We start from the raw sequence: 20,113 nt of genomic DNA, 5'->3' as shown, positions 1-20,113 counted from the left end.
AACTATAATAAATGTATTAACCCCTAAAAGGCCACTCACGGGGCCCACCGCCACTCTAATAAACTGATTAACCCCTAAACCGCCGCTCTCGGACCCCGCCGCCACCTACATAATACCTATTAACCCCTATCCTGTCCCCCTTATACCTCCGCCACCTATAATAAATTTATTAACCCCTATCCTGCCGATCCCGTACCCCGCCGCAACTAAATAAATTGTTTAACCCCTAAACCGCCACTCCCGGACCCCGCTCGCTGCAACATATATTAAACTTATTAACCCCTAATCTGCCCCCCTACACCGTCGCCACCTATAATAAATTTATTAACCCCTATCCTGCCCCCTATACCGCCGCAACCTATAATAAAATTATTAACCCCTAAACCTAAGTCTAACCCTAACACCCCCCTAACTAAAATATTAATTAAAGGGACATGCCACCCACATTTTTTGTTTTATGATTTAGAAAGAGAATGCAATTTTAAACATCTTTCTAATTTACTTATATTATCTAATTTGTTTTATTCTCTTGATATTCTTTGATGAAAAGCATATCTAGATATGCTCACTAGCTGCTGAATGGTTGCTGCACATAGAAGCATCGTGTGATTGGCTCACCATGTGCATTGCTTTTTCTTCAACTAAGGATATTTAAAAAATGAAGCAAAATAAATAATGGAAGTAAATTGTAATGTTGTTTAAATTTCTATTCTCTATCTGAATCATGAAAGAAAGATTTTGGGTTTAGTGGCCCTTTAAATAAATCTAAATAAATATTACTCTTATTAACTAAATTAATCCTATTTAAAACTAAATACTCACCTATAAAATAAACCCTAATATAGCTACAATATAACTAATAATTATATTGTAGCTATTTTAGGATTTATTTTTATTTTACAGGCAAATTTCAATTTATTTTAGCTAGGCACAATGGCTATTAAATAGTTATTAACTAATTAATTTCTACCTAGTTAAATTAAAGACAAATTTACCTGTAAAATAAAAACTAACCTATGTTACAATTACACCTAACACTACACTATAATTAAATACATTATTCCTATTTAAAACTAAATTCTTACCTGTAAAATAAACCCTAAGATAGCTACAATGTAATTAATAATTACATTGTAGCTATTTTAGGATTTATATTTATTTTACAGGTAACTTTGTATTTATTTTAACTAGGTAGAATAGTTATTAAATAGTTATTAACTATTTAATAACTACCTAGCTAAAAGAAATACAAAATTACCTGTAAAATAAATCCTAACCTAAGTTACAATTAAACCTAACACTACACTATCATTAAATAAATTAAATTAATTATCTACAAATACCTACAATTAAATACAATTAAATAAACTAACTAAAGTACAAAAAATAAAAAAAACTAAGTTACAAAAAATAAAAAAATATTACAAGATTTTTAAGCTAATTACACCTAATCTAAGACCTCTAATAAAATAACAAAGCGCCCCAAAATAAAAAAAATGCCCTACCCTATTCTAAATTACGAAAATTAACAGCTCTATTACCTTACCAGCCCTTAAAAGGGCCTTTTTACGGGGCATGCCCCAAAGAAATCAGCTCTTTTGCCTGTAAAAAAAATACAATACCACCCCCCAACATTACAACCCACCACCCACATACCCCTACTCTAACCCAAACCCCCCTTAAATTAACCTAACACTACCCCCCTGAAGATCATCCTACCTTTAGCCGTCTTCCGCCAGCCGACCACCGATGGAACAGAAAAGGACATCCGCAGCGGTCGAAGTCTTCATCCAAGGGGCGCTGAAGAGGTCTTCCATCTGATAGAAGTCTTCATCCAGGCAGCGTCTTCAATCTTCATCCATCCGTAGCAGAGCCATCTTCAAAGCAGCCGACGCGGAGCCATCTTCATCCACCGACGCCTACTCGCCGAATGAATATTACCTTAAGTGACATCATCCAAGATGGCGTCCCTTGAATTCCGATTGACTGATAGGATTCTATCAGCCAATCGGAATTAAGGTAGGAAATATCTGATTGGCTGATCCAATCAGCCAAAAAGATTGAGCTTGCATTCTATTGGCTGATCGGAACAGCCAAAAGAATGCACGCTCAATCTGATTGGCTGATTGGATCAGCCAATCGGATTGAACTTGAATCTGATTGGCTGATTGAATCAGCCAATCAGATTTTCCCTACCTTAATTCCGATTGGCAGATAGAATCCTATCATCCAATCGGAATTCGAGGGACGCCATCTTGGATGACGTCACTTAAAGGAATATTCATTCGGCGAGTAGGCGTCGGTGAATGAAGATGGCTCCGTATCGGCTGCTTTGAAGATGGCTCCGCTCTGCTCAGGATGGATGAAGATTGAAGACGCCGCCTGGATGAAGACTTCTATCAGATGGAAGACCTCTTCAGCGCCCCTTGGATGAAGACTTCGACATCTGCGGATGTCCTCTTCTGTTCCATCGGTGGTCGGCTGGCTGAAGACAGCTAAAGGTAGGATGATCTTCAGGGGGGTAGTGTTAGGTTTATTTAAGGGTTTGGGTTAGAGTAGGAGTATGTGGGTGGTGGGTTGTAATGTTGGGGGGTGGTATTGTGGTGTTTTTTTACAGGCAAAAGAGCTGATTTCTTTGGGGCATGCCCCGCAAAAGGCCCTTTTAAGGGCTGGTAAGGTAATAGAGCTGTTAACTTTCATAATTTAGAATTGGGTAGGGAATTTTTTTTTTTGGGGGGGGGGGCTTTGTTATTTTATTAGTGGGCTTAGATTAGGTGTAATTATCTTAAAAATCTTGTAATATTTTTTTATTTTTTGTAACTTAGTTTTTTTTATTTTTTGTACTTTAGTTAGTTTATTTAATTGTATTTAATTGTAGGTATTTGTAGATAATTAATTTAATTTATTAAATGATAGTGTAGTGTTAGGGTTAATTGTAACTTAGGTTAGGATTTATTTTGTAATTTTGTATTTCTTTTAAATAGGTAGTTATTAAATAGTTAATAACTATTTAATAACTATTCTACCTAGATAAAATAAATACAAAGTTACCTGTAAAATAAATATAAATCCTAAAATAGCTACAATGTAATTATTAATTACATTGTAGCTATCTTAGGGTTTATTTTACAGGTAAGTATTTATTTTTAAATAGGAATAATTTAGTTAATGATAGTGTAGTGTTAGGTGTAATTGTAACTTAGGTTAGTTTTTATTTTACAGGTAAATTTGTCTTTATTTTAACTAGTTAGCTATTAAATAGTTAATAACTATTTAATAGCTATTCGGCTAGATTTAGAGTTCTGCGGCCAAAGGGGTGCGTTAGCTACGCGTGCTTTTTTCCTCCCACACCTTTTAAATACCGCTAGTATTTAGAGTTCACAGAAGGGCTGCATTAGGCTCCAAAAAGGGAGCGTATAGCATATTTACCGCCACTGCAACTCTCGATACCAGCGGTGCTTACGGACGCGGCCAGCTTCAAAAACGTGCTCGTGCACGATTCCCCCATAGGAAACAATGGGGCTGTTTGAGCTGAAAAAAAACCTAACACCTGCAAAAAAGCAGCGTTCAGCTCATAACGCAGCTACATTGTTTCCTATGTGGAAACACTTCCTATGTCTGCACCTAACACCCTAACATGTACCCCGAGTCTAAACACCCCTAACCTTACACTTATTAACCCCTGCATATTATTATTAACCCCTAATCTGCCGCTCCGTACACCGCCGCCAGCTACGTTATCCCTATGTACCCCTAATCTGCTGCCCCTAACATCGCCGACTACTATGTTATATTTATTAACCCCTAATCTGCCGCCCCCGCTATCGCTGACACCTGCATATTATTATTAACCCCTAATCTGCCGCTCCGTACACCGCCGCAACATACATTATAGTTATGTACCCCTAATCTGCTGCCCCTAACACCGCCGACCCCTATATTATATTTATTAACCCCTAATCTGCCCCCCACAACGTCGCCGCCAGCTACCTACAATAATTAACCCCTAATCTGCCGACCGGAGCTCACCGCTACTATAATAAATGTATTAACCCCTAAAGCAAAGTCTAACCCTAACACTAACACCCCCCTAAATTAAATATAATTTAAATCTAACTAAATAAATTAACTCTTATTAAATAAATTATTCCTATTTAAAGCTAAATACTTATCTGTAAAATAATTCCTAATATAGCTACAATATAAATTATAATTATATTGTAGCTATTTTAGGATTAATATTTATTTTACAGGCAACTTTGTATTTATTTTAACCAGGTACAATAGCTATTAAATAGTAAATAACTATTTAATAGTTACCTAGTTAAAATAATTACAAAATTACCTGTAAAATAAATCCTAACCTAAGTTACAATTAAACCTAACACTACACTATCAATAAATTAATTAAATACAATACCTACAATTATCTACAATTAAACCTAACACTACACTATCAATAAATTAATTAAATACAATACCTACAAATAACTACAATGAAATAAACTAAAGTACAAAAAATAAAATAATATTTACAAACATTAGAAAAATATTACAACCATTTTAAACTAATTACAACTACTCTAAGCCCCCTAATAAAATAACAAAGCCCCCCAAAATAAAAAAATGCCCTACCCTATTCTAAATTAAAAAAGTTCAAAGCTCTTTTACCTTACCAGCCCTGAAAAGGGCCATTTGCGGGGCATGCCCCAAATAATTCAGCTCTTTTGCCTGTAAAAAAAACATACAATAGCCCCCCAAACATTACAACCCACCGCCCACATACCCATAATCTAACCCAAACCCCCCTTAAATAAACCTAACATTAAGCCCTTGAAGATCTTCCTACCTTATCTTCACCATGTCAGGTTCACCGATCCGTCCACCGAAGTCTTGATCCAAGCCTCCGAAATCTTGATCCAAGCCCAAGCAGAGGCTGAAGAGTGACGTCCATCCTCCGGCTGAAGTCTTGTTCCAAGCTGGCAGAAGAGGACATCCGGACCGGCAAACATCTTCATCCAAGCCGCATCTTCTATGTTCTTCAATCCGATGACGACCGGCTGATCTTCAAGACCTCCAGCGCGGATCCATCCATCTTCACCGACGACTTCCCGACGAATGACGGTTCCTTTAAGGGACGTCATCCAAGATGGGGTCCCTAGAATTCCGATTGGCTGATAGGTAGGAAAATTCTGATTGGCTGATGGAATCAGCCAATCAGAATCAAGTTCAATCCGATTGGCTGATCCGATCAGCCAATCAGATTGAGCTCACATTCTATTGGCTGATCGGAACAGCCAATAGAATGCAAGCTCAATCTGATTGGCTGATCGGATCAGCCAATCGGATTGAACTTGATTCTGATTGGCTGATTCCATCAGCCAATCAGAATTTTCCTACCTTAATTCTGATTGGCTGATAGAATCCTATCAGCCAATCGGAATTCGAGGGACGCCATCTTGGACGACGTCCCTTAAAGGAACCGTCATTCGTCGGGAAGTCGTCGGTGAAGATGGATGTTCCGCGTCGGCGGGATGAACATGGATCCAGAAGAAAGAAGATTGAAGATGCCGTTGATAGAAGACTTCAGCCGGATCATGGACCTCTTCAGTTCCCGCTTGGATGAAGACTTCAGCCGGATCATGGACATCTTCAGCCCCCCGCTTGGGCTTGGATCAAGACATCGGAGCCAGGACGGATCGGTGTGATACCCGGCGAGGTGAAGACAAGGTAGGGAGATCTTCAGGGGCTTAGTGTTAGGTTTATTTAAGGGGGGTTTGGGTTAGATTAGGGGTATGTGGGTGGTGGGTTGTAATGTTGGGGGGGTTATTGTATGTTTTTTTTACAGGCAAAAGAGCTGAATTATTTGAGGCATGCCCCACAAAGGGCCCTTTTCAGGGCTGGTAAGGTAAAAGAGCTTTGAACTTTTTTATTTTAGAATAGGGTAGGGCATTTTTTTTATTTTGGGGGGCTTTGTTATTTTATTAGGGGGCTTAGAGTAGGTGTAATTAGTTTAAAATTGTTGTAATATTTTTCTAATGTTTGTAAATATTTTTTTATTTTTTGTAACTTAGTTCTTTTTTATTTTTTGTACTTTAGTTAGTTTATTTAATTGTATTTATTTGTAGGTATTGTATTTAATTAATTTATTGATAGTGTAGTGTTAGGTTTAATTGTAGATAATTGTAGGTATTGTATTTAATTAATTTATTGATAGTGTAGTGTTAGGTTTAATTGTAACTTAGGTTAGGATTTATTTTACAGGTAATTTTGTAATTATTTTAACTAGGTAACTATTAAATAGTTATTAACTATTTAATAGCTATTGTACCTGGTTAATATAATTACAAAGTTGCCTGTAAAATAAATATTAATCCTAAAATAGCTACAATATAATTATAATTTATATTGTAGCTATATTAGGGTTTATTTTACAGGTAAGTATTTAGCTTTAAATAGGAATAATTTATTTAATAAGAGTTAATTTATTTTGTTAGATTTAAATTATATTTAATTTAGGGGGGTGTTAGGGTTAGGGTTAGACTTAGCTTTAGGGGTTTATACATTTATTAGAGTAGCGGTGATATCCGGTCAGCAGATTAGGGGTTAATAATTGTAGGTAGGTGGAGGCGACGTTGGGGGCCGCAGATTAGGGGTTAATAAATATAATATAGGGGTCGGCGGTGTTAGGGGCAGCAGATTAGGGGTACATAGGGATAATGTAGGTTGCGTCGGTGTACGGAGCAGAAGATTAGGGGTTAATAATAATATGCAGGTGTCAGCGATAGCGGGGGCGGCAGATTAGGGGTTAAGAAATATAACATAGTGGTCGGCGATGTTAGGGGCAGCAGATTAGGGGTACATAGGGATAACATAGCTGGCGGCGGTGTACGGAGCGGCAGATTAGGGGTTAAAAAAATTTAATAGAGTGGCGGCGATGTGGGGGGACCTCGGTTTAGGGGTACATAGGTAGTTTATGGGTGTTAGTGTACTTTAGAGCACAGTAGTTAAGAGCTTTATAAACCGGCGTTAGCCCAGAAAGCTCTTAACTCCTGGTTTTTCTCTGCGGCTGGAGTTTTGTCGTTAGAGTTCTAACGCTCACTTCAGCCACGACTCTAAATACCGGCGTTAGAAAGATCCCATTGAAAAGATAGGATACGCAAATGGCGTAGGGGGATCTGCGGTATGGAAAAGTCTTGGCTGCAAAGTGAGCTTTAGACCCTTTCCTGACTGACTCCAAATACCAGCGGGCGGTAAAAACCAGCGTTAGGACCCTCTAACGCTGGTTTTGACGGCTACCACCCAACTCTAAATCTAGGCCATTGTGCCTAGGTAAAATAAATTGAAATTTGCCAGTAAAATAAAAATAAATCCTAAAATAGCTTCAATATAATTATTAGTTATATTGTAGCTATATTAGGGTTTATTTTATAGGTAAGTATTTAGTTTTAAATAGGATTAATTTAGTTAATAATAGTAATTTTATTTAGATTTATTAAATTAATATTTAAGTTAGGGGGTGTTAGGGTTAGGGTTAGACTTAGGTTTAGGGGTTAATTAGTTTAATATAGATGGCGGCGTTATAGGGGGGGCAGGATAGCGGTTAATAAATTTATTATAGGTGGCGGCGGTATAGGGGGGCAGGATAGGGGTTAATATGTATTATGTAGGTGGCGGCGGGGTCCTGGGACCGGCGGTTTAGGGGTTAATCAGTTTATTAGAGTGGCGGTGGGCTCCGGGAGCGGCAGTTTAGGGGTAATATATTTATTTTGTTGCGGTGGTGTAGGGGGGGCAGATTAGGGGTGTTTAGACTCGGGGTACATGTTAGGGTGTTAGGTGCAGACGTTTCCCATAGGAATCAATGGGATATCGGGCAGCAGCGAACATGAAATTTCGCTGTGGTCAGACTCCCATTGATTCCTATGGGATCCACCGCCTCCAGGGTGGCGGATTGAAAACCAGGTACGCTGGGCCGGAAAAGTGCTGAGCGTACCTGCTAGTCATTTGATAACTAGCAAAAGTAGTCAGATTGTGCCGATCTTGCGTTCGGAACATCTGGAGTGACGTAAGAATCGATCTGTGTCGGACTGAGCCCGGCGGATCGAAGCTTACGTCACAAAATTCTCCTTTTGTCGGTGTGTAGGGCTTGATAAATAAGGCGAATCAGCCTCGCCACAAATACGCTGTGGAATTCCAGCGTATTTGCAGTTGACGGCTTGATAACTAGGGGCCATAGAGTATTCTGATGGATCCTTCTGTGAAAGAGATGAACGATAGTGTAGATAGTTTTAAATGTAGTAAAAAATTAAATAAGGCTTACCAGTTTTCAATCGGTCAATGCATTTTGGCCTGTAATAGGCCTTTATCAAGACTGGATAACTGTTTGTACATGGTGGCCTTATATATTGACATCCATGCCGGCTCCAAAGCGTAAGTTCTATTTCATATTATTTCCGGTATAATGCTATTACAATCAATCTAAATATAAATTTTACCATATTTTGTTCTTTATAAATAGTTCTTTATAAATAATGGTCTATTTATTGTATATTTCCTGTTGTCTGTTTATATTGTTATTTTATTATCTTTGATGTACCCAGCCTCCTGTCAACAGTGATGTCACATCCTCTTTCATTATTCTATTTAGTAATATTATAGCTTTCCATTTCGCATATATCCAAATTATGTTATGACTTTTCTTTATTATTGGCTTTTATTCAATCAGTTAAAATATCACACTTCTATCACTATTTTGTTTTCTTTTTACATAAAAGCCGATTTTCTGCTTATACTATTGGATGTGACATCACGCCTGTTTACAGGCATCAGCTTCTTTTTGTTTTCCCACTGGATATATTTTAGCGGTGTAGAGGTGTGTATTCAAAATCCATTTTTTATTGGATACAGTCTGATTATTTGTTTTGGCATTCAGTGTCCATGAACATTTACGTTGACACTTGTTTTTTTAAAAAGGTGTAGGGGATTTGGACGTCTTCCATTCTATTTTATATAGGAGGTGTTATGTATTTATAAATTCATGGGCCCCTACTTATCAAGCCTTCAACTTTCTTGCATTCGACGGCACCAATACGCTCGCCTAAGTTCGCCTAACATCGCTGCTGCGGACCTGAATACGTTCTCCAAAATTATCAAAAAAGCTGTCAAAAAGCTGTGCACCAAGTACGGGGCGATGAGCAGCGGACTGTTGTTAACTATCCAATCCAATCATCCAATAGGATTGAACTTGCATTCTATTGGCTGATTGGAACAGCCAATAGAATGTGAGCTCAATCCTATTGGCTGATTCCATCAGCCAATAGGATGTTTCCTACCTTAATTCCAATTGGCTGATAGAATTCTATCAGCCAATCGGAATTCAAGGAACGCCATCTTGGATGGCGTCACTTAAAGGGCCCGTCATTGTTCAAGAAGACTCCGGATGCAGAGGATGCTCCGCGTCGGATGTCTTGAAGATGGAGCCGCTACGCACCGGATGGATGAAGATAGAAGATGCCGCCTGGATGAAGACTTCTGCCCATCTGGAGGACCTCTTCTGGCCGGGTTCGATGAAGACTTCTGCCCGTCTGGAGGACCACTTCGCCCAGCTTCATGGAGGACTTCGGCCCGGCTGGGTGAAGACGTCTCAAGGTAGGGTGATCTTCAAGGGGTTAGTGTTAGTTTTTTTTAAGTGGGATTGGGTGGTTTTTAGAGTAGGGTTGGGTGTGTGGGTAGTGGATTTTAATGTTGGGGGGTATTGTACTTTTTTTTTACAGGTAAAAGAACTGATTACTTTGGGGCAATGCCCGCAAAAGGCCCTTTTAAGGGCTATTCCTAATTTAGTGTAGGGTAGGGCTTTTTATTATTTTGGGGGGCTTTTTTATTTTATTAGGGGGATTAGATTAGGTGTAATTAGTTTTAAAAAATTGTAATTATTTTATTATTTTCTGTAATTTAGTGTTTGCTTTTTTTTGTACTTTAGATAATTGTTTATAATTGTATTTAATTTACTTAATTTATTTAATTATAGTGTATTGTTAGGTGTTAGTGTAACTTAGGTTAGGTTTTATTTTACAGGTATATTTGTATTTATTTTAACTAGGAAGTTATTAAATAGTTAATAACTATTTAATAACTATTCTACCTAGTTAAAATAAAAACAAAATTGCATGTAAAATAAAAATAAACCCTAAGATAGCTACAATGTAACTATTAGTTATATCGTAGCTATCTTACGGCTAGATTTAGAGTTCTGCAGCCAAAGGGGTGCGTTAGCTACGCATGCTTTTTTTTCCCCGCACCTTTTAAATACCGCTGGTATTTAGAGTTCACAGAAGGGCTGTGTTAGGCTCCAAAAAAGGAGCATATAGCATATTTACCGCAACTGCAACTCTCAATACCAGCGGTGCTTACCGATGCGGCCAGCTTCAAAAACGTGCTTGTGCACAATTCCCCCATAGGAAACAATGGGACAGTTTGAGCTGAAAAAAAACCTAACACCTGCAAAAAAGCAGCGTTCAGCTCCTAACGCAGCCCCATTGTTTCCTATGGGGAAACACTTCCTAAGTCTGCACCTAACACCCTAACATGTACCCCGAGTCTAAACACCCCTAACCTTATACTTATTAACCCCTAATCTGCTGTCCCCGCTATCGCTGACCCCTGCATTTTATTATTAACCCCTAATCTGCCGTTCCGTACACCGCCGCAACCTACGTTATCCCTATGTACCCCTAATCTGCTGCCCCTAACACCGCCGACCCCTATATTATATTTATTAACCCCTAATCTTCCCCCCACAACGTCGCCGCCAGCTACCTACAATAATTAACCCCTAATCTGCCGACCGGATCTCGCCGCTACTCTAATAAATGGATTAACCCCTAAAGCTAAGTCTAACCCTAACACTAACACCCCCCTAAGTTAAATATAATTTAAATCTAACAAAATAAATTAACTCTTATTAAATAAATGATTCCTATTTAAAGCTAAATACTTACCTGTAAAATAAACCCTAATATAGCTACAATATAAATTATAATTATATTGTAGCTATTTTAGGATTAATATTTATTTTACAGGTAACTTTGTATTTATTTTAACCAGGTACAATAGCTATTAAATAGTTATTAACTATTTAATAGCTAAAATAGTTAAAATAATTACAAAATTACCTGTAAAATAAATCCTAACCTAAGTTACAATTAAACCTAACACTACACTATCAATAAATTAATTAAATGCAATACCTACAAATAACTACAATTAAATAAACTAACTAAAGTATAAAAAATAAAAAAGAACTAAGTTACAAAAAATAAAAAAATATTTACAAACATTAGAAAAATATTACAACCATTTTAAACTAATTACACCTACTCTAAGCCCCCTAATAAAATAACAAAGACCCCCAAAATAAAAAATGCCCTACCCTATTCTAAGTTAAAAAAGTTCAAAGCTCTTTTACCTTACCAGCCCTGAAAAGGGCCATTTGCGGGGCATGCCCCAAATAATTCAGCTCTTTTGCCTGTAAAAAAACCCATACAATACCCCCCCCCCCAAACATTACAACCCACCACCCACATACCCCTAATCTAACCCAAACCCCCCTTAAATAAACCTAACACTAAGCCCCTGAAGATCGTCCTACCTTATCTTCACCATGCCATGTTCACTGATCCGTCCTCCGAAGTCTTGATCCAAGCCTCCGAAGTCTTCATCCAAGCCCAAGCGGGGGCTGGCGATCCATAATCCGGCTGAAGTATTCTATCAAGCAGCTGAAGAGGTCCAAAAGAGGCTCCAAAGTCTTCATCCTATCTGGGAAGAAGAGGAGATCCGGACCGGCAACCATCTTGATCCAAGCGGCATCTTCTATCTTCATCCGATGACGAACGGCTCCATCTTGAAGACCTCCAGCGCGGATCCATCTTCTTCTTCCGACGTCCAACTGAAGAATGAAGGTTCCTTTAAGGGACGTCATCCAAGATGGCGTCCCTCGAATTCCGATTGGCTGATAGGATTCTATCAGCCAATCGGAATTAAGGTAGCAAAATTCTGATTGGCTGATGGAATCAGCCAATCAGATTCAAGTTCAATCCGATTGGCTGATTGGATCAGCCAATCAGATTGAGCTTGCATTCTATTGGCTGTTCCGATCAGCCGTTCGTCATCGGATGAAGATAGAAGATGCCGCTTGGATCAAGATGGTTGCTGGTCCGGCTCTCCTCTTCTTCCCGGATAGGATGAAGACTTTGGAGCCTCTTCTGGACCTCTTCAGCCGCCACTTGATAGAAGACTTCAGCCGGATTATGGATCGCCAGCCCCCGCTTGGGCTTGGATGAAGACTTCGGAGGCTTGGATCAAGACTTCGGAGGACAGATCGGTGAACCTGGCATTGTGAAGATAAGGTAGGAAGATCTTCAGGGGCTTAGTGTTAGGTTTATTTAAGGGGGGTTTGGGTTAGATTAGGGGTATGTGGGTGGTGGGTTGTAATGTTGGGGGGGTATTGTATGTTTTTTTTTACAGGCAAAAGAGCTGAATTATTTGGGGCATGCCCCGCAAATGGCCCTTTTCAGGGCTGGTAAGGTAAAAGAGCTTTGAACTTTTTTAATTTAGAATAGGGTAGGGCATTTTTTTATTTTGGGGGTGTTTGTTATTTTATTAGGGGGCTTAGAGTAGGTGTAATTAGTTTAAAATTGTTGTAATATTTTTCTAATGTTTGTAAATATTTTTTTATTTTTTGTAACTTAGTTCTTTTTTATTATTTGTACTTTAGTTAGTTTATTTAATTGTAGTTATTTGTAGGTATTGTATTTAATTAATTAATTTATTGATAGTTTAGTGTTAGGTTTAATTGTAACTTAGGTTAGGATTTATTTTACAGGTAATTTTGTAATTATTTTAACTATTTTAGCTATTAAATAGTTCTTAACTATTTAATAGCTTTTGTACCTGGTTAAAATAATTACAAAGTTGCCTGTAAAATAAATATTAATCCTAAAATAGCTACAATATAATTATAATTTATATTGTAGCTATATTAGGGTTTATTTTACAGGTAAGTATTTAGCTTTAAATAGGAATAATTTATTTAATAAGAGTTAATTTATTTTGTTAGATTTAAATTATATTTAACTTAGGGGGGTGTTAGTGTTAGGGTTAGACTTAGCTTTAGGGATTAATACATTTATTATAGTAGCGGTGTGGTCCGGTCGGCAGATTAGGGGTTAATAATTGTAGGTAGGTGTCAGCGATAGCGGGAGCGGCAGATTAGGGGTTAATAAATATTATGTAGGGGTCGGCGGTATTAGGGGCAGCAGATTAGGGGTACATAGGTATAACGTAGGTGGCGGCGGTGTACGGAGCGGCAGGTTAGGGGTTAAAAATTTTAATAGAGTGGCGGCGATGTGGGGGGGCCTTGGTTTAGGGGTACATAGGTAGTTTATGGGTGTTAGTGTACTTTATAGCACAGTAGTTAAGAGCTTTATAAACCGGCGTTAGCCCAGAAAGCTCTTAACTACTGCCTTTTTTCTGCGGCTGGAGTTTTGTCGTTAGATTTCTAACGCTCACTTCAGCCACAACTCTAAATACCGGCGTTATAAAGATCCCATTGAAAAGATAGGATACCCAAATGGCGTAGGGGGGTCTGCGGTATGGAAAAAACGCGGCTGCAAAGTGAGCGTTAGACCCTTTCCTGACTGACTCTAAATACCAGCGGTAGCCCAAAACCAGCGTTAGGAGCCTCTAACGCTGGTTTTGACAGCTACCGCCAAACTCTAAATCTAGCCGTTAGGGTTTATTTTATAGGTAAGTATTTAGTTTTAAATAGGAATAATTTATTTAATGATAGTAATTTTATTTAGATATATTTAAATTATATTTACGTTAGTGGGTGTTAGGGTTAGGGTTAGATTTAGGTTTTGGGGGTTAATAAATGTAATATAGTGTCGGCGAGGTTGGGGGGTGGCAGATTAGGGGTTAATAAGTGTAGGTAGGTGGCGGCGGTGTAGGGGGGGCAGATTAGGGGTTAATAAATATAATGTAGATGGCGGCGTTGTAGGGGGCGGCAGATTAGGGGTTAAACACTTTATTAGAGTTGTGGTGGGCTCCAGGTGTGGCGGTTTAGGGGTTAATACATTTATTAGAGTTGCATCGGTATAGGGGGGGCAGATTAGGGGTTTATAAGTATAATGCAGGTGACGGCGGGCTCCGGGAGCAGCGGTTTAGGGGTTAAATACTTTATTTTGTTGCAGCGGTATAGGGGTTGGGCAGATTAGGGGTGTTTAGACTCAGGGTACATGTTCGGCTGTTAGGTGTAGACATTTAACATAGGAATCAATGGGATATCGGGCAGCAGCGAACATAAGCTTTCGCTGCTTTCCGACTCCCATTGATTCCTATGGCATCCGCCGCCTCCAGGTCGGCAAATTTAAAACCAGGTACGCTGGGCCGGAAAAGTGCTGAGCGTACCTGGTAGGAATTTGATAACTTCCAAAAGTAGTCAGATTGTGCCGAACTTGGTTCGGAACATCTGTAGTGACCTAAGCATCGATCTGTCCGGCGGATTGTATGTTACGTCACTAAATTCTACTTTTGCCAGTCTGTAGGGTTTGATAACTAAGGCGAATCAGGGAATTCCAGCGTATTTGCTGTTGACAGTTTGATAAATAGAGGCCATGGACTCTATCTTATGGTCTTTAGATGGGCTATATAATCGGACTGTTATTCGTCCATATTGCTAATGTTGTATTTGAATTCACGATAATTGTCATAACTTGTATTTTCAAGCGAACTATATGTAGATGACTTGGAGGGGTGCATGAAACCTATTCCAACCCCATTACTGTGTATACGTATATATCTGGTTGTTAACATATCTTCTTGTGAACCTTATTGGTGTAAATACGTATCTTGTTGTATATATGTTTAACATTACATGCTTGATAACTTTGTATATTCAGTCATATCTTATATTCTCCACAGGTGGTCATATGTTTACCACAAGGGGATTCATCTTTGGTGAGTAAAATCTTTTGTTTTGATTTTTATTAATAGGGTTTATCTTCTTTTTTTTAGCAGCAAAAGAGATTGTAGAATGGGGCAGTATTTATTTAAGTGAAAAAGAGCTCTCGCTCACGTTAGGGCAATGTCCTACAAAAGGATCTTTAAGGGCTGTTGCTATAGTTTAGTTTAGTGTTAGTATAATTTTTTTATCTTGGGGTATTTTTTTTCTGTAATGGTAGTTTTTTTTATTTTCTGTAATAGTTTTTTTCATGTAATGTTAGTTTTTTTTATTTTCAGGTAAGGCTAGTTTTTTGTGGGTAACTTAGGGGATGTAATGTTAGGATGGGTTAGCTGGTCAGGGGTTTAGATGTTAGTTGGTATTTTGCAATGTGGGTTGTGGTAGTTTAGGGGTTAATAGTGTAGAGGGGTATTTTGTGATGGGGGATGTGGTGGCTTAGAGTTAAATAGAATAGTTTAGTGCAACTGTTTCCTCTGGCCAATGTAATTTACTTTCAACTTGTAATATGAGTGGACATTCCTGCTCAATGTCACCCATAGAAAATATGGGGTGAATAAATTACAGCGAGTTTGTGTAAATTCCTTTGCAGTCATTTTAACAGCGTGCCACTTGTAATATGGATTTGAGCGCAAAAAAACACTGCAATCTCGCGATTGCATTTATGCTCCTTGCGATAGTGCTCCACTCACGTTTATGCTCCTTGCACTAGCGAAAGAGCTCCACTCAGAATCTAGCCCTTAAAGTGTGCATATTGTGTTACAGAATATGTATTCTCTTCTTCTTTTGCTTAGTACAACCACTTTAAGAGACTGGTGTCATATTAGAAATATCTAGGGCCCAAAAAGTTTTTTCATAATTCAGATAGAGCATACAATTTTAAACAAATTTAAATTTACTTTGTTTTCTCGTTATTCTTAGTTGAAAAACAGGAAGGATAGTTGAGGAGTGTGCACATATATCTGCAGTATTATATGGCAGCAGTTTTGCAACAATGTTATCCCCTTAACGGCACGAGTCGTACAGGGTACGTTGCACACAACCTGGTCTTTAAAGACCAGCGACGTACCCTGTACGACTTTGGGGATTAAAGTGGCTGGAAGCGATCCTGATCGCTTCCAGCCGCTTTACAGTTATTGCAGTGATGCCTCGATATCGAGGCATCCTGCAATAACATTTTTCCCCCATCCGATGCAGAGAGAGCCACTCTGTGGCCCTCTCTGCATCGGCATCGATGGCCACAATCGTTGGTAGGTGGGAGCCGAAGTGGGAGGCGGCGCGTGCATGGGGAGCGGCGGGCGGGCCTGTGCACGGGGAGGGAGCGGGTGGGAACCGCTATACTACAGAAACAAAGTTGGTTGATAAGTTGGAGACGGGGGGGGGGGGGCAGCAGACAATGTTAATTGCAAAGGATCTGGGAGGGGGTGGTGGTTTGTCTATGGGGGGGAAGCTACACTACAGAAAAAAAATAAAAAAATATTAAAAAAATTGAATTTTTTTCTAAACTGGGTTCAGTCAGACAGCTGCCAGTACCCAAGATGGCTCCCAGTAAGGTAGAGGGGGATGGTTAGAGAGCTGTTTGGGGGGGATCAGGGAGGGATCCTACACAGCAGCATATGTAAATATGCTATACAATTTATTTTTATTTTTTTAAATATACCTTTTATTTTAGTACTGGCAGACTTTCTGCCAGTACTTAAGATGGCGGGGACAATTGTGGGATGGGGGAGGGAAGAGAGCTGTTTGGGAGGGATCCTGGGGTGTGATGTGTCAGGTGGGAGGCTGATCTATATGCTAAAGCTAAAAATTAACCTTGCAAGCTCCTTACAAGCTACCTAATTAACCCCTGCAGGGCATAATACATGTGTGGTGCGCAGCGGCATTTAGCAGTCTTATAATTACCAAAAAGCAACGCCAAAGCCATATATGTCTGCTATTTCTAAACAAAGGGGATCCCAGAGAAGCATTTACAATCATTTATGCCATACTTGCAAAAGTTGTTTGTAAATAATTTCATTGAGAAACCAAAAATTGTGAAATATATCACGTTTTTTTTGTTATTTGATCGCATTTAGCGGTGAAATGGTAGCATGAAATATACCAAGATGGGCCTAGATCAATACTTGGGGTTGTCTACTACACTACACTAAAGCTAAAATTAACCCTAGACGCTCCCTAAATCTTCCCTAATTAGCCCCTTCACTGCTGGGCATAATACACGTGTGATGGCAGTGGCATTTAGCAGCCTTCTAATTACCAAAAAGCAAACCAAAGCCATATAAGTCTGCTATTTCTGAACAAAGGGGATCCCAGAGAAGAATTTACAACCATTTATGCCATAATTGCACAAATTGTTTGTAAATAATTTCTGTGAGAAACCTAAAGTTTGTGAAAAAAATTGTGAAAAAGTGAACATTTTATTTTATTTGATCGCATTTGGCGGTGAAATGGTGGCATGAAATATACCAAAATGGGCCTAGATCAATACTTTGGGATGTCTTCTAAAAAAAAATAATATACATGTCAAGGGATATTCAGGTATTCCTGACAGATATCAGGGTTCCAATGTAACTAGCGCTCATTTTGAAAAAAAAGTGGTTTTGAAATTGCAAAGTGTTACTTGTATTTATTGCCCTATAACTTGCAAAAAAAGCAAAGAACATGTTAACATTGGGTATTTCTAAACTCAGGACAAAATTTAGAAATTATTTAGCATGTTTGTTTTTTGGTGGTTGTAGATGTGTAACAGATTTTGGGGGTCAAATTTAGAAAAAGTGTGTTTTTTTCAATTTTTTCCTCATATTTTATAATATTTTTAACAGTAAATTATAAGATATGATGAAAATAATGATATCTTTAGAAAGTCCATTTAGTGGCGAGAAAAACGGTATATAATATATGGGGGTACAGTAAATGAGTAAGAGGAAAATTACAGCTAAACATAAACACCACAGTAATGTAAAAATAGCCTTGGTCCTTAAGGGAAAGAAATTGAAAAATGGCCTTGGTCCTTAAGGGGTTAAAGATTAGCAAGAGCACTATTTCCTGTCATGTATTGCTTCAGACATGTGCACGCTAGCTATCTAGATGTCTCTTCAACAAAGAATAACAAGAGAATAAAGCAAGTTTGATAATAGATGTAAAGTGGAAAATTTTTAAAATTTTTATTCTCTTTCTGAATCATGAAAGAAAAATGTTGGGTTTCATGTCTGTATTATGTTGCATGCTTAAACAGTGGTATTGACAATCTAAGATCTATGTCACCAAATAAAATTTCTTTAATTGATTGTCTGTTATCATGTTTGGTTGCAGAAACATCAAAACCAATGTAACATCACAGTTGATAAATAATATAGAACCTGGCACCATTAAAAAAAATAAAAATAGAAAGAATCTTAAGCATAAAATAACTGTAAGGTGCCAGCAATTCTTCACTGCCATGAATAACTAGACTTTCCAGAAATAGTTGACAGGGATTATGACTTGGCAGAACAAACCTTTTATCAGACTAACAGAATAATAAAACACATTGCTGTTCAGTTATTACCATTTAGCAAACATCATCCTGAGAATTTTATAACCTTTGACATTCTGAGTTAAATGCCGTATAGAGATGGGTTCTACGGAACTTTTATATATGGTATATAACATTTAACTAAGAATTTTCAGGTAAAAAGATTTATATTTATAGAGGAAAATTCAAATGTGTTAATTTAAAGAATGTTTTACTGTTGTTTTAGTTTACAAAAAAAACAAGACTTTAATTTAAAGGGATATTAAATAATTTGAGATGGCAATATAAAATGATAATTTGTATATATAACAAACTCTACAATATACTTTAATTATTTGTTTTATTCCCTTTTCCTGTAATTCCATTTCTAACAGGAACTGAAAAGCTCACAATTTCAGAATGGAAGTGCAGAACACTGTTATAGTCCACACAGCTATTGGTTGCACACTCTAGTGACCTATTTATAACTGTCCCTAATTGGCCACCGCAGAAAAAGTAACCTAAGTTACAACATGGCAGCTCCCATTGTTTTATAGACACTAAGGGTGCGATCCGATATAGATCGCAGTTTGCGGCGCAAGCGAGGGAACCCACGTCGCCCGCAGTTTCAGCTCGCAACTCGAGCCATCCAATATGCGGCGCAGTCACTTGCTAAAGTGGCGCAAGTCTCACAAACCAGCGATGTCCAGAAATCTGCGTAAGTATAGATTTTTGGAGTCGCCAGTGACTTGCGCCACGTTAGAAACTGCCGGCGCCTATAAAACCTGACTAAAGTCTAAATCACCCGCACTGTCTAACACGCCTCCTAAACATAGCCCGACACGTCTAACACGCCTCCCTAACATAGCCCGACACGTCTAACCCTCTATCCGCTATCCCCCCTCACTATCCTAACAATAAAAAAGCTATTAACCCCTAAACCGCCGCTCCCGTACCCCGCCGCAACCTAATAAAGTTATTAACCCCTAAACCGTCGCTCCCGTACCCCGCCGCAACCTAATAAAGTTATTAACCCCTAAACCGTCGCTCCCGTACCCCGCCGCCAGCTATATTATATCTATAACCCCCTAAAGTGAGCCCCTAACACCGCCGCCATCTATATTAAAATTATTAACCCCTAATGTAAGCCCCTAACACCGCCGCCATCTCTATTAAAATGATTAACCCCTAATTTAATCTACCTACCCCGCCACCAGCTATATTATCTATATTAACCCTAAGTATATTATAGTTAATATAGGTATTACATTATATATATTAACTATATTAACCCTAATTATATTAGGGTTAATATAGTTAATATAGTTACTATAGTATTTATATTAACTATATTAACTCTATCTAACCCTAACACCCCTAACTAAATTTATATTAAATTAATCTAATTCATTTATAAACTAAAATATTCCTATTTAAATCTAAATACTTACCTATAAAATAAACCCTAAGATAGCTACAATATAATTAATAATTACATTGTAGCTATGTTAGGGTTAATATTTATTTTACAGGTAAATTGTTAATTATTTTAACTAGGTATAATAGCTATTAAATAGTTATTAACTATTTAATATCTACCTAGT

This window comes from Bombina bombina, chromosome 4, assembly GCF_027579735.1.
Source record: "Bombina bombina isolate aBomBom1 chromosome 4, aBomBom1.pri, whole genome shotgun sequence".
NCBI classification, from domain to species: domain Eukaryota; kingdom Metazoa; phylum Chordata; class Amphibia; order Anura; family Bombinatoridae; genus Bombina; species Bombina bombina.
The sequence above is the reverse complement of the archived record's forward strand: the minus strand, read 5'-3'. Positions refer to the sequence as shown.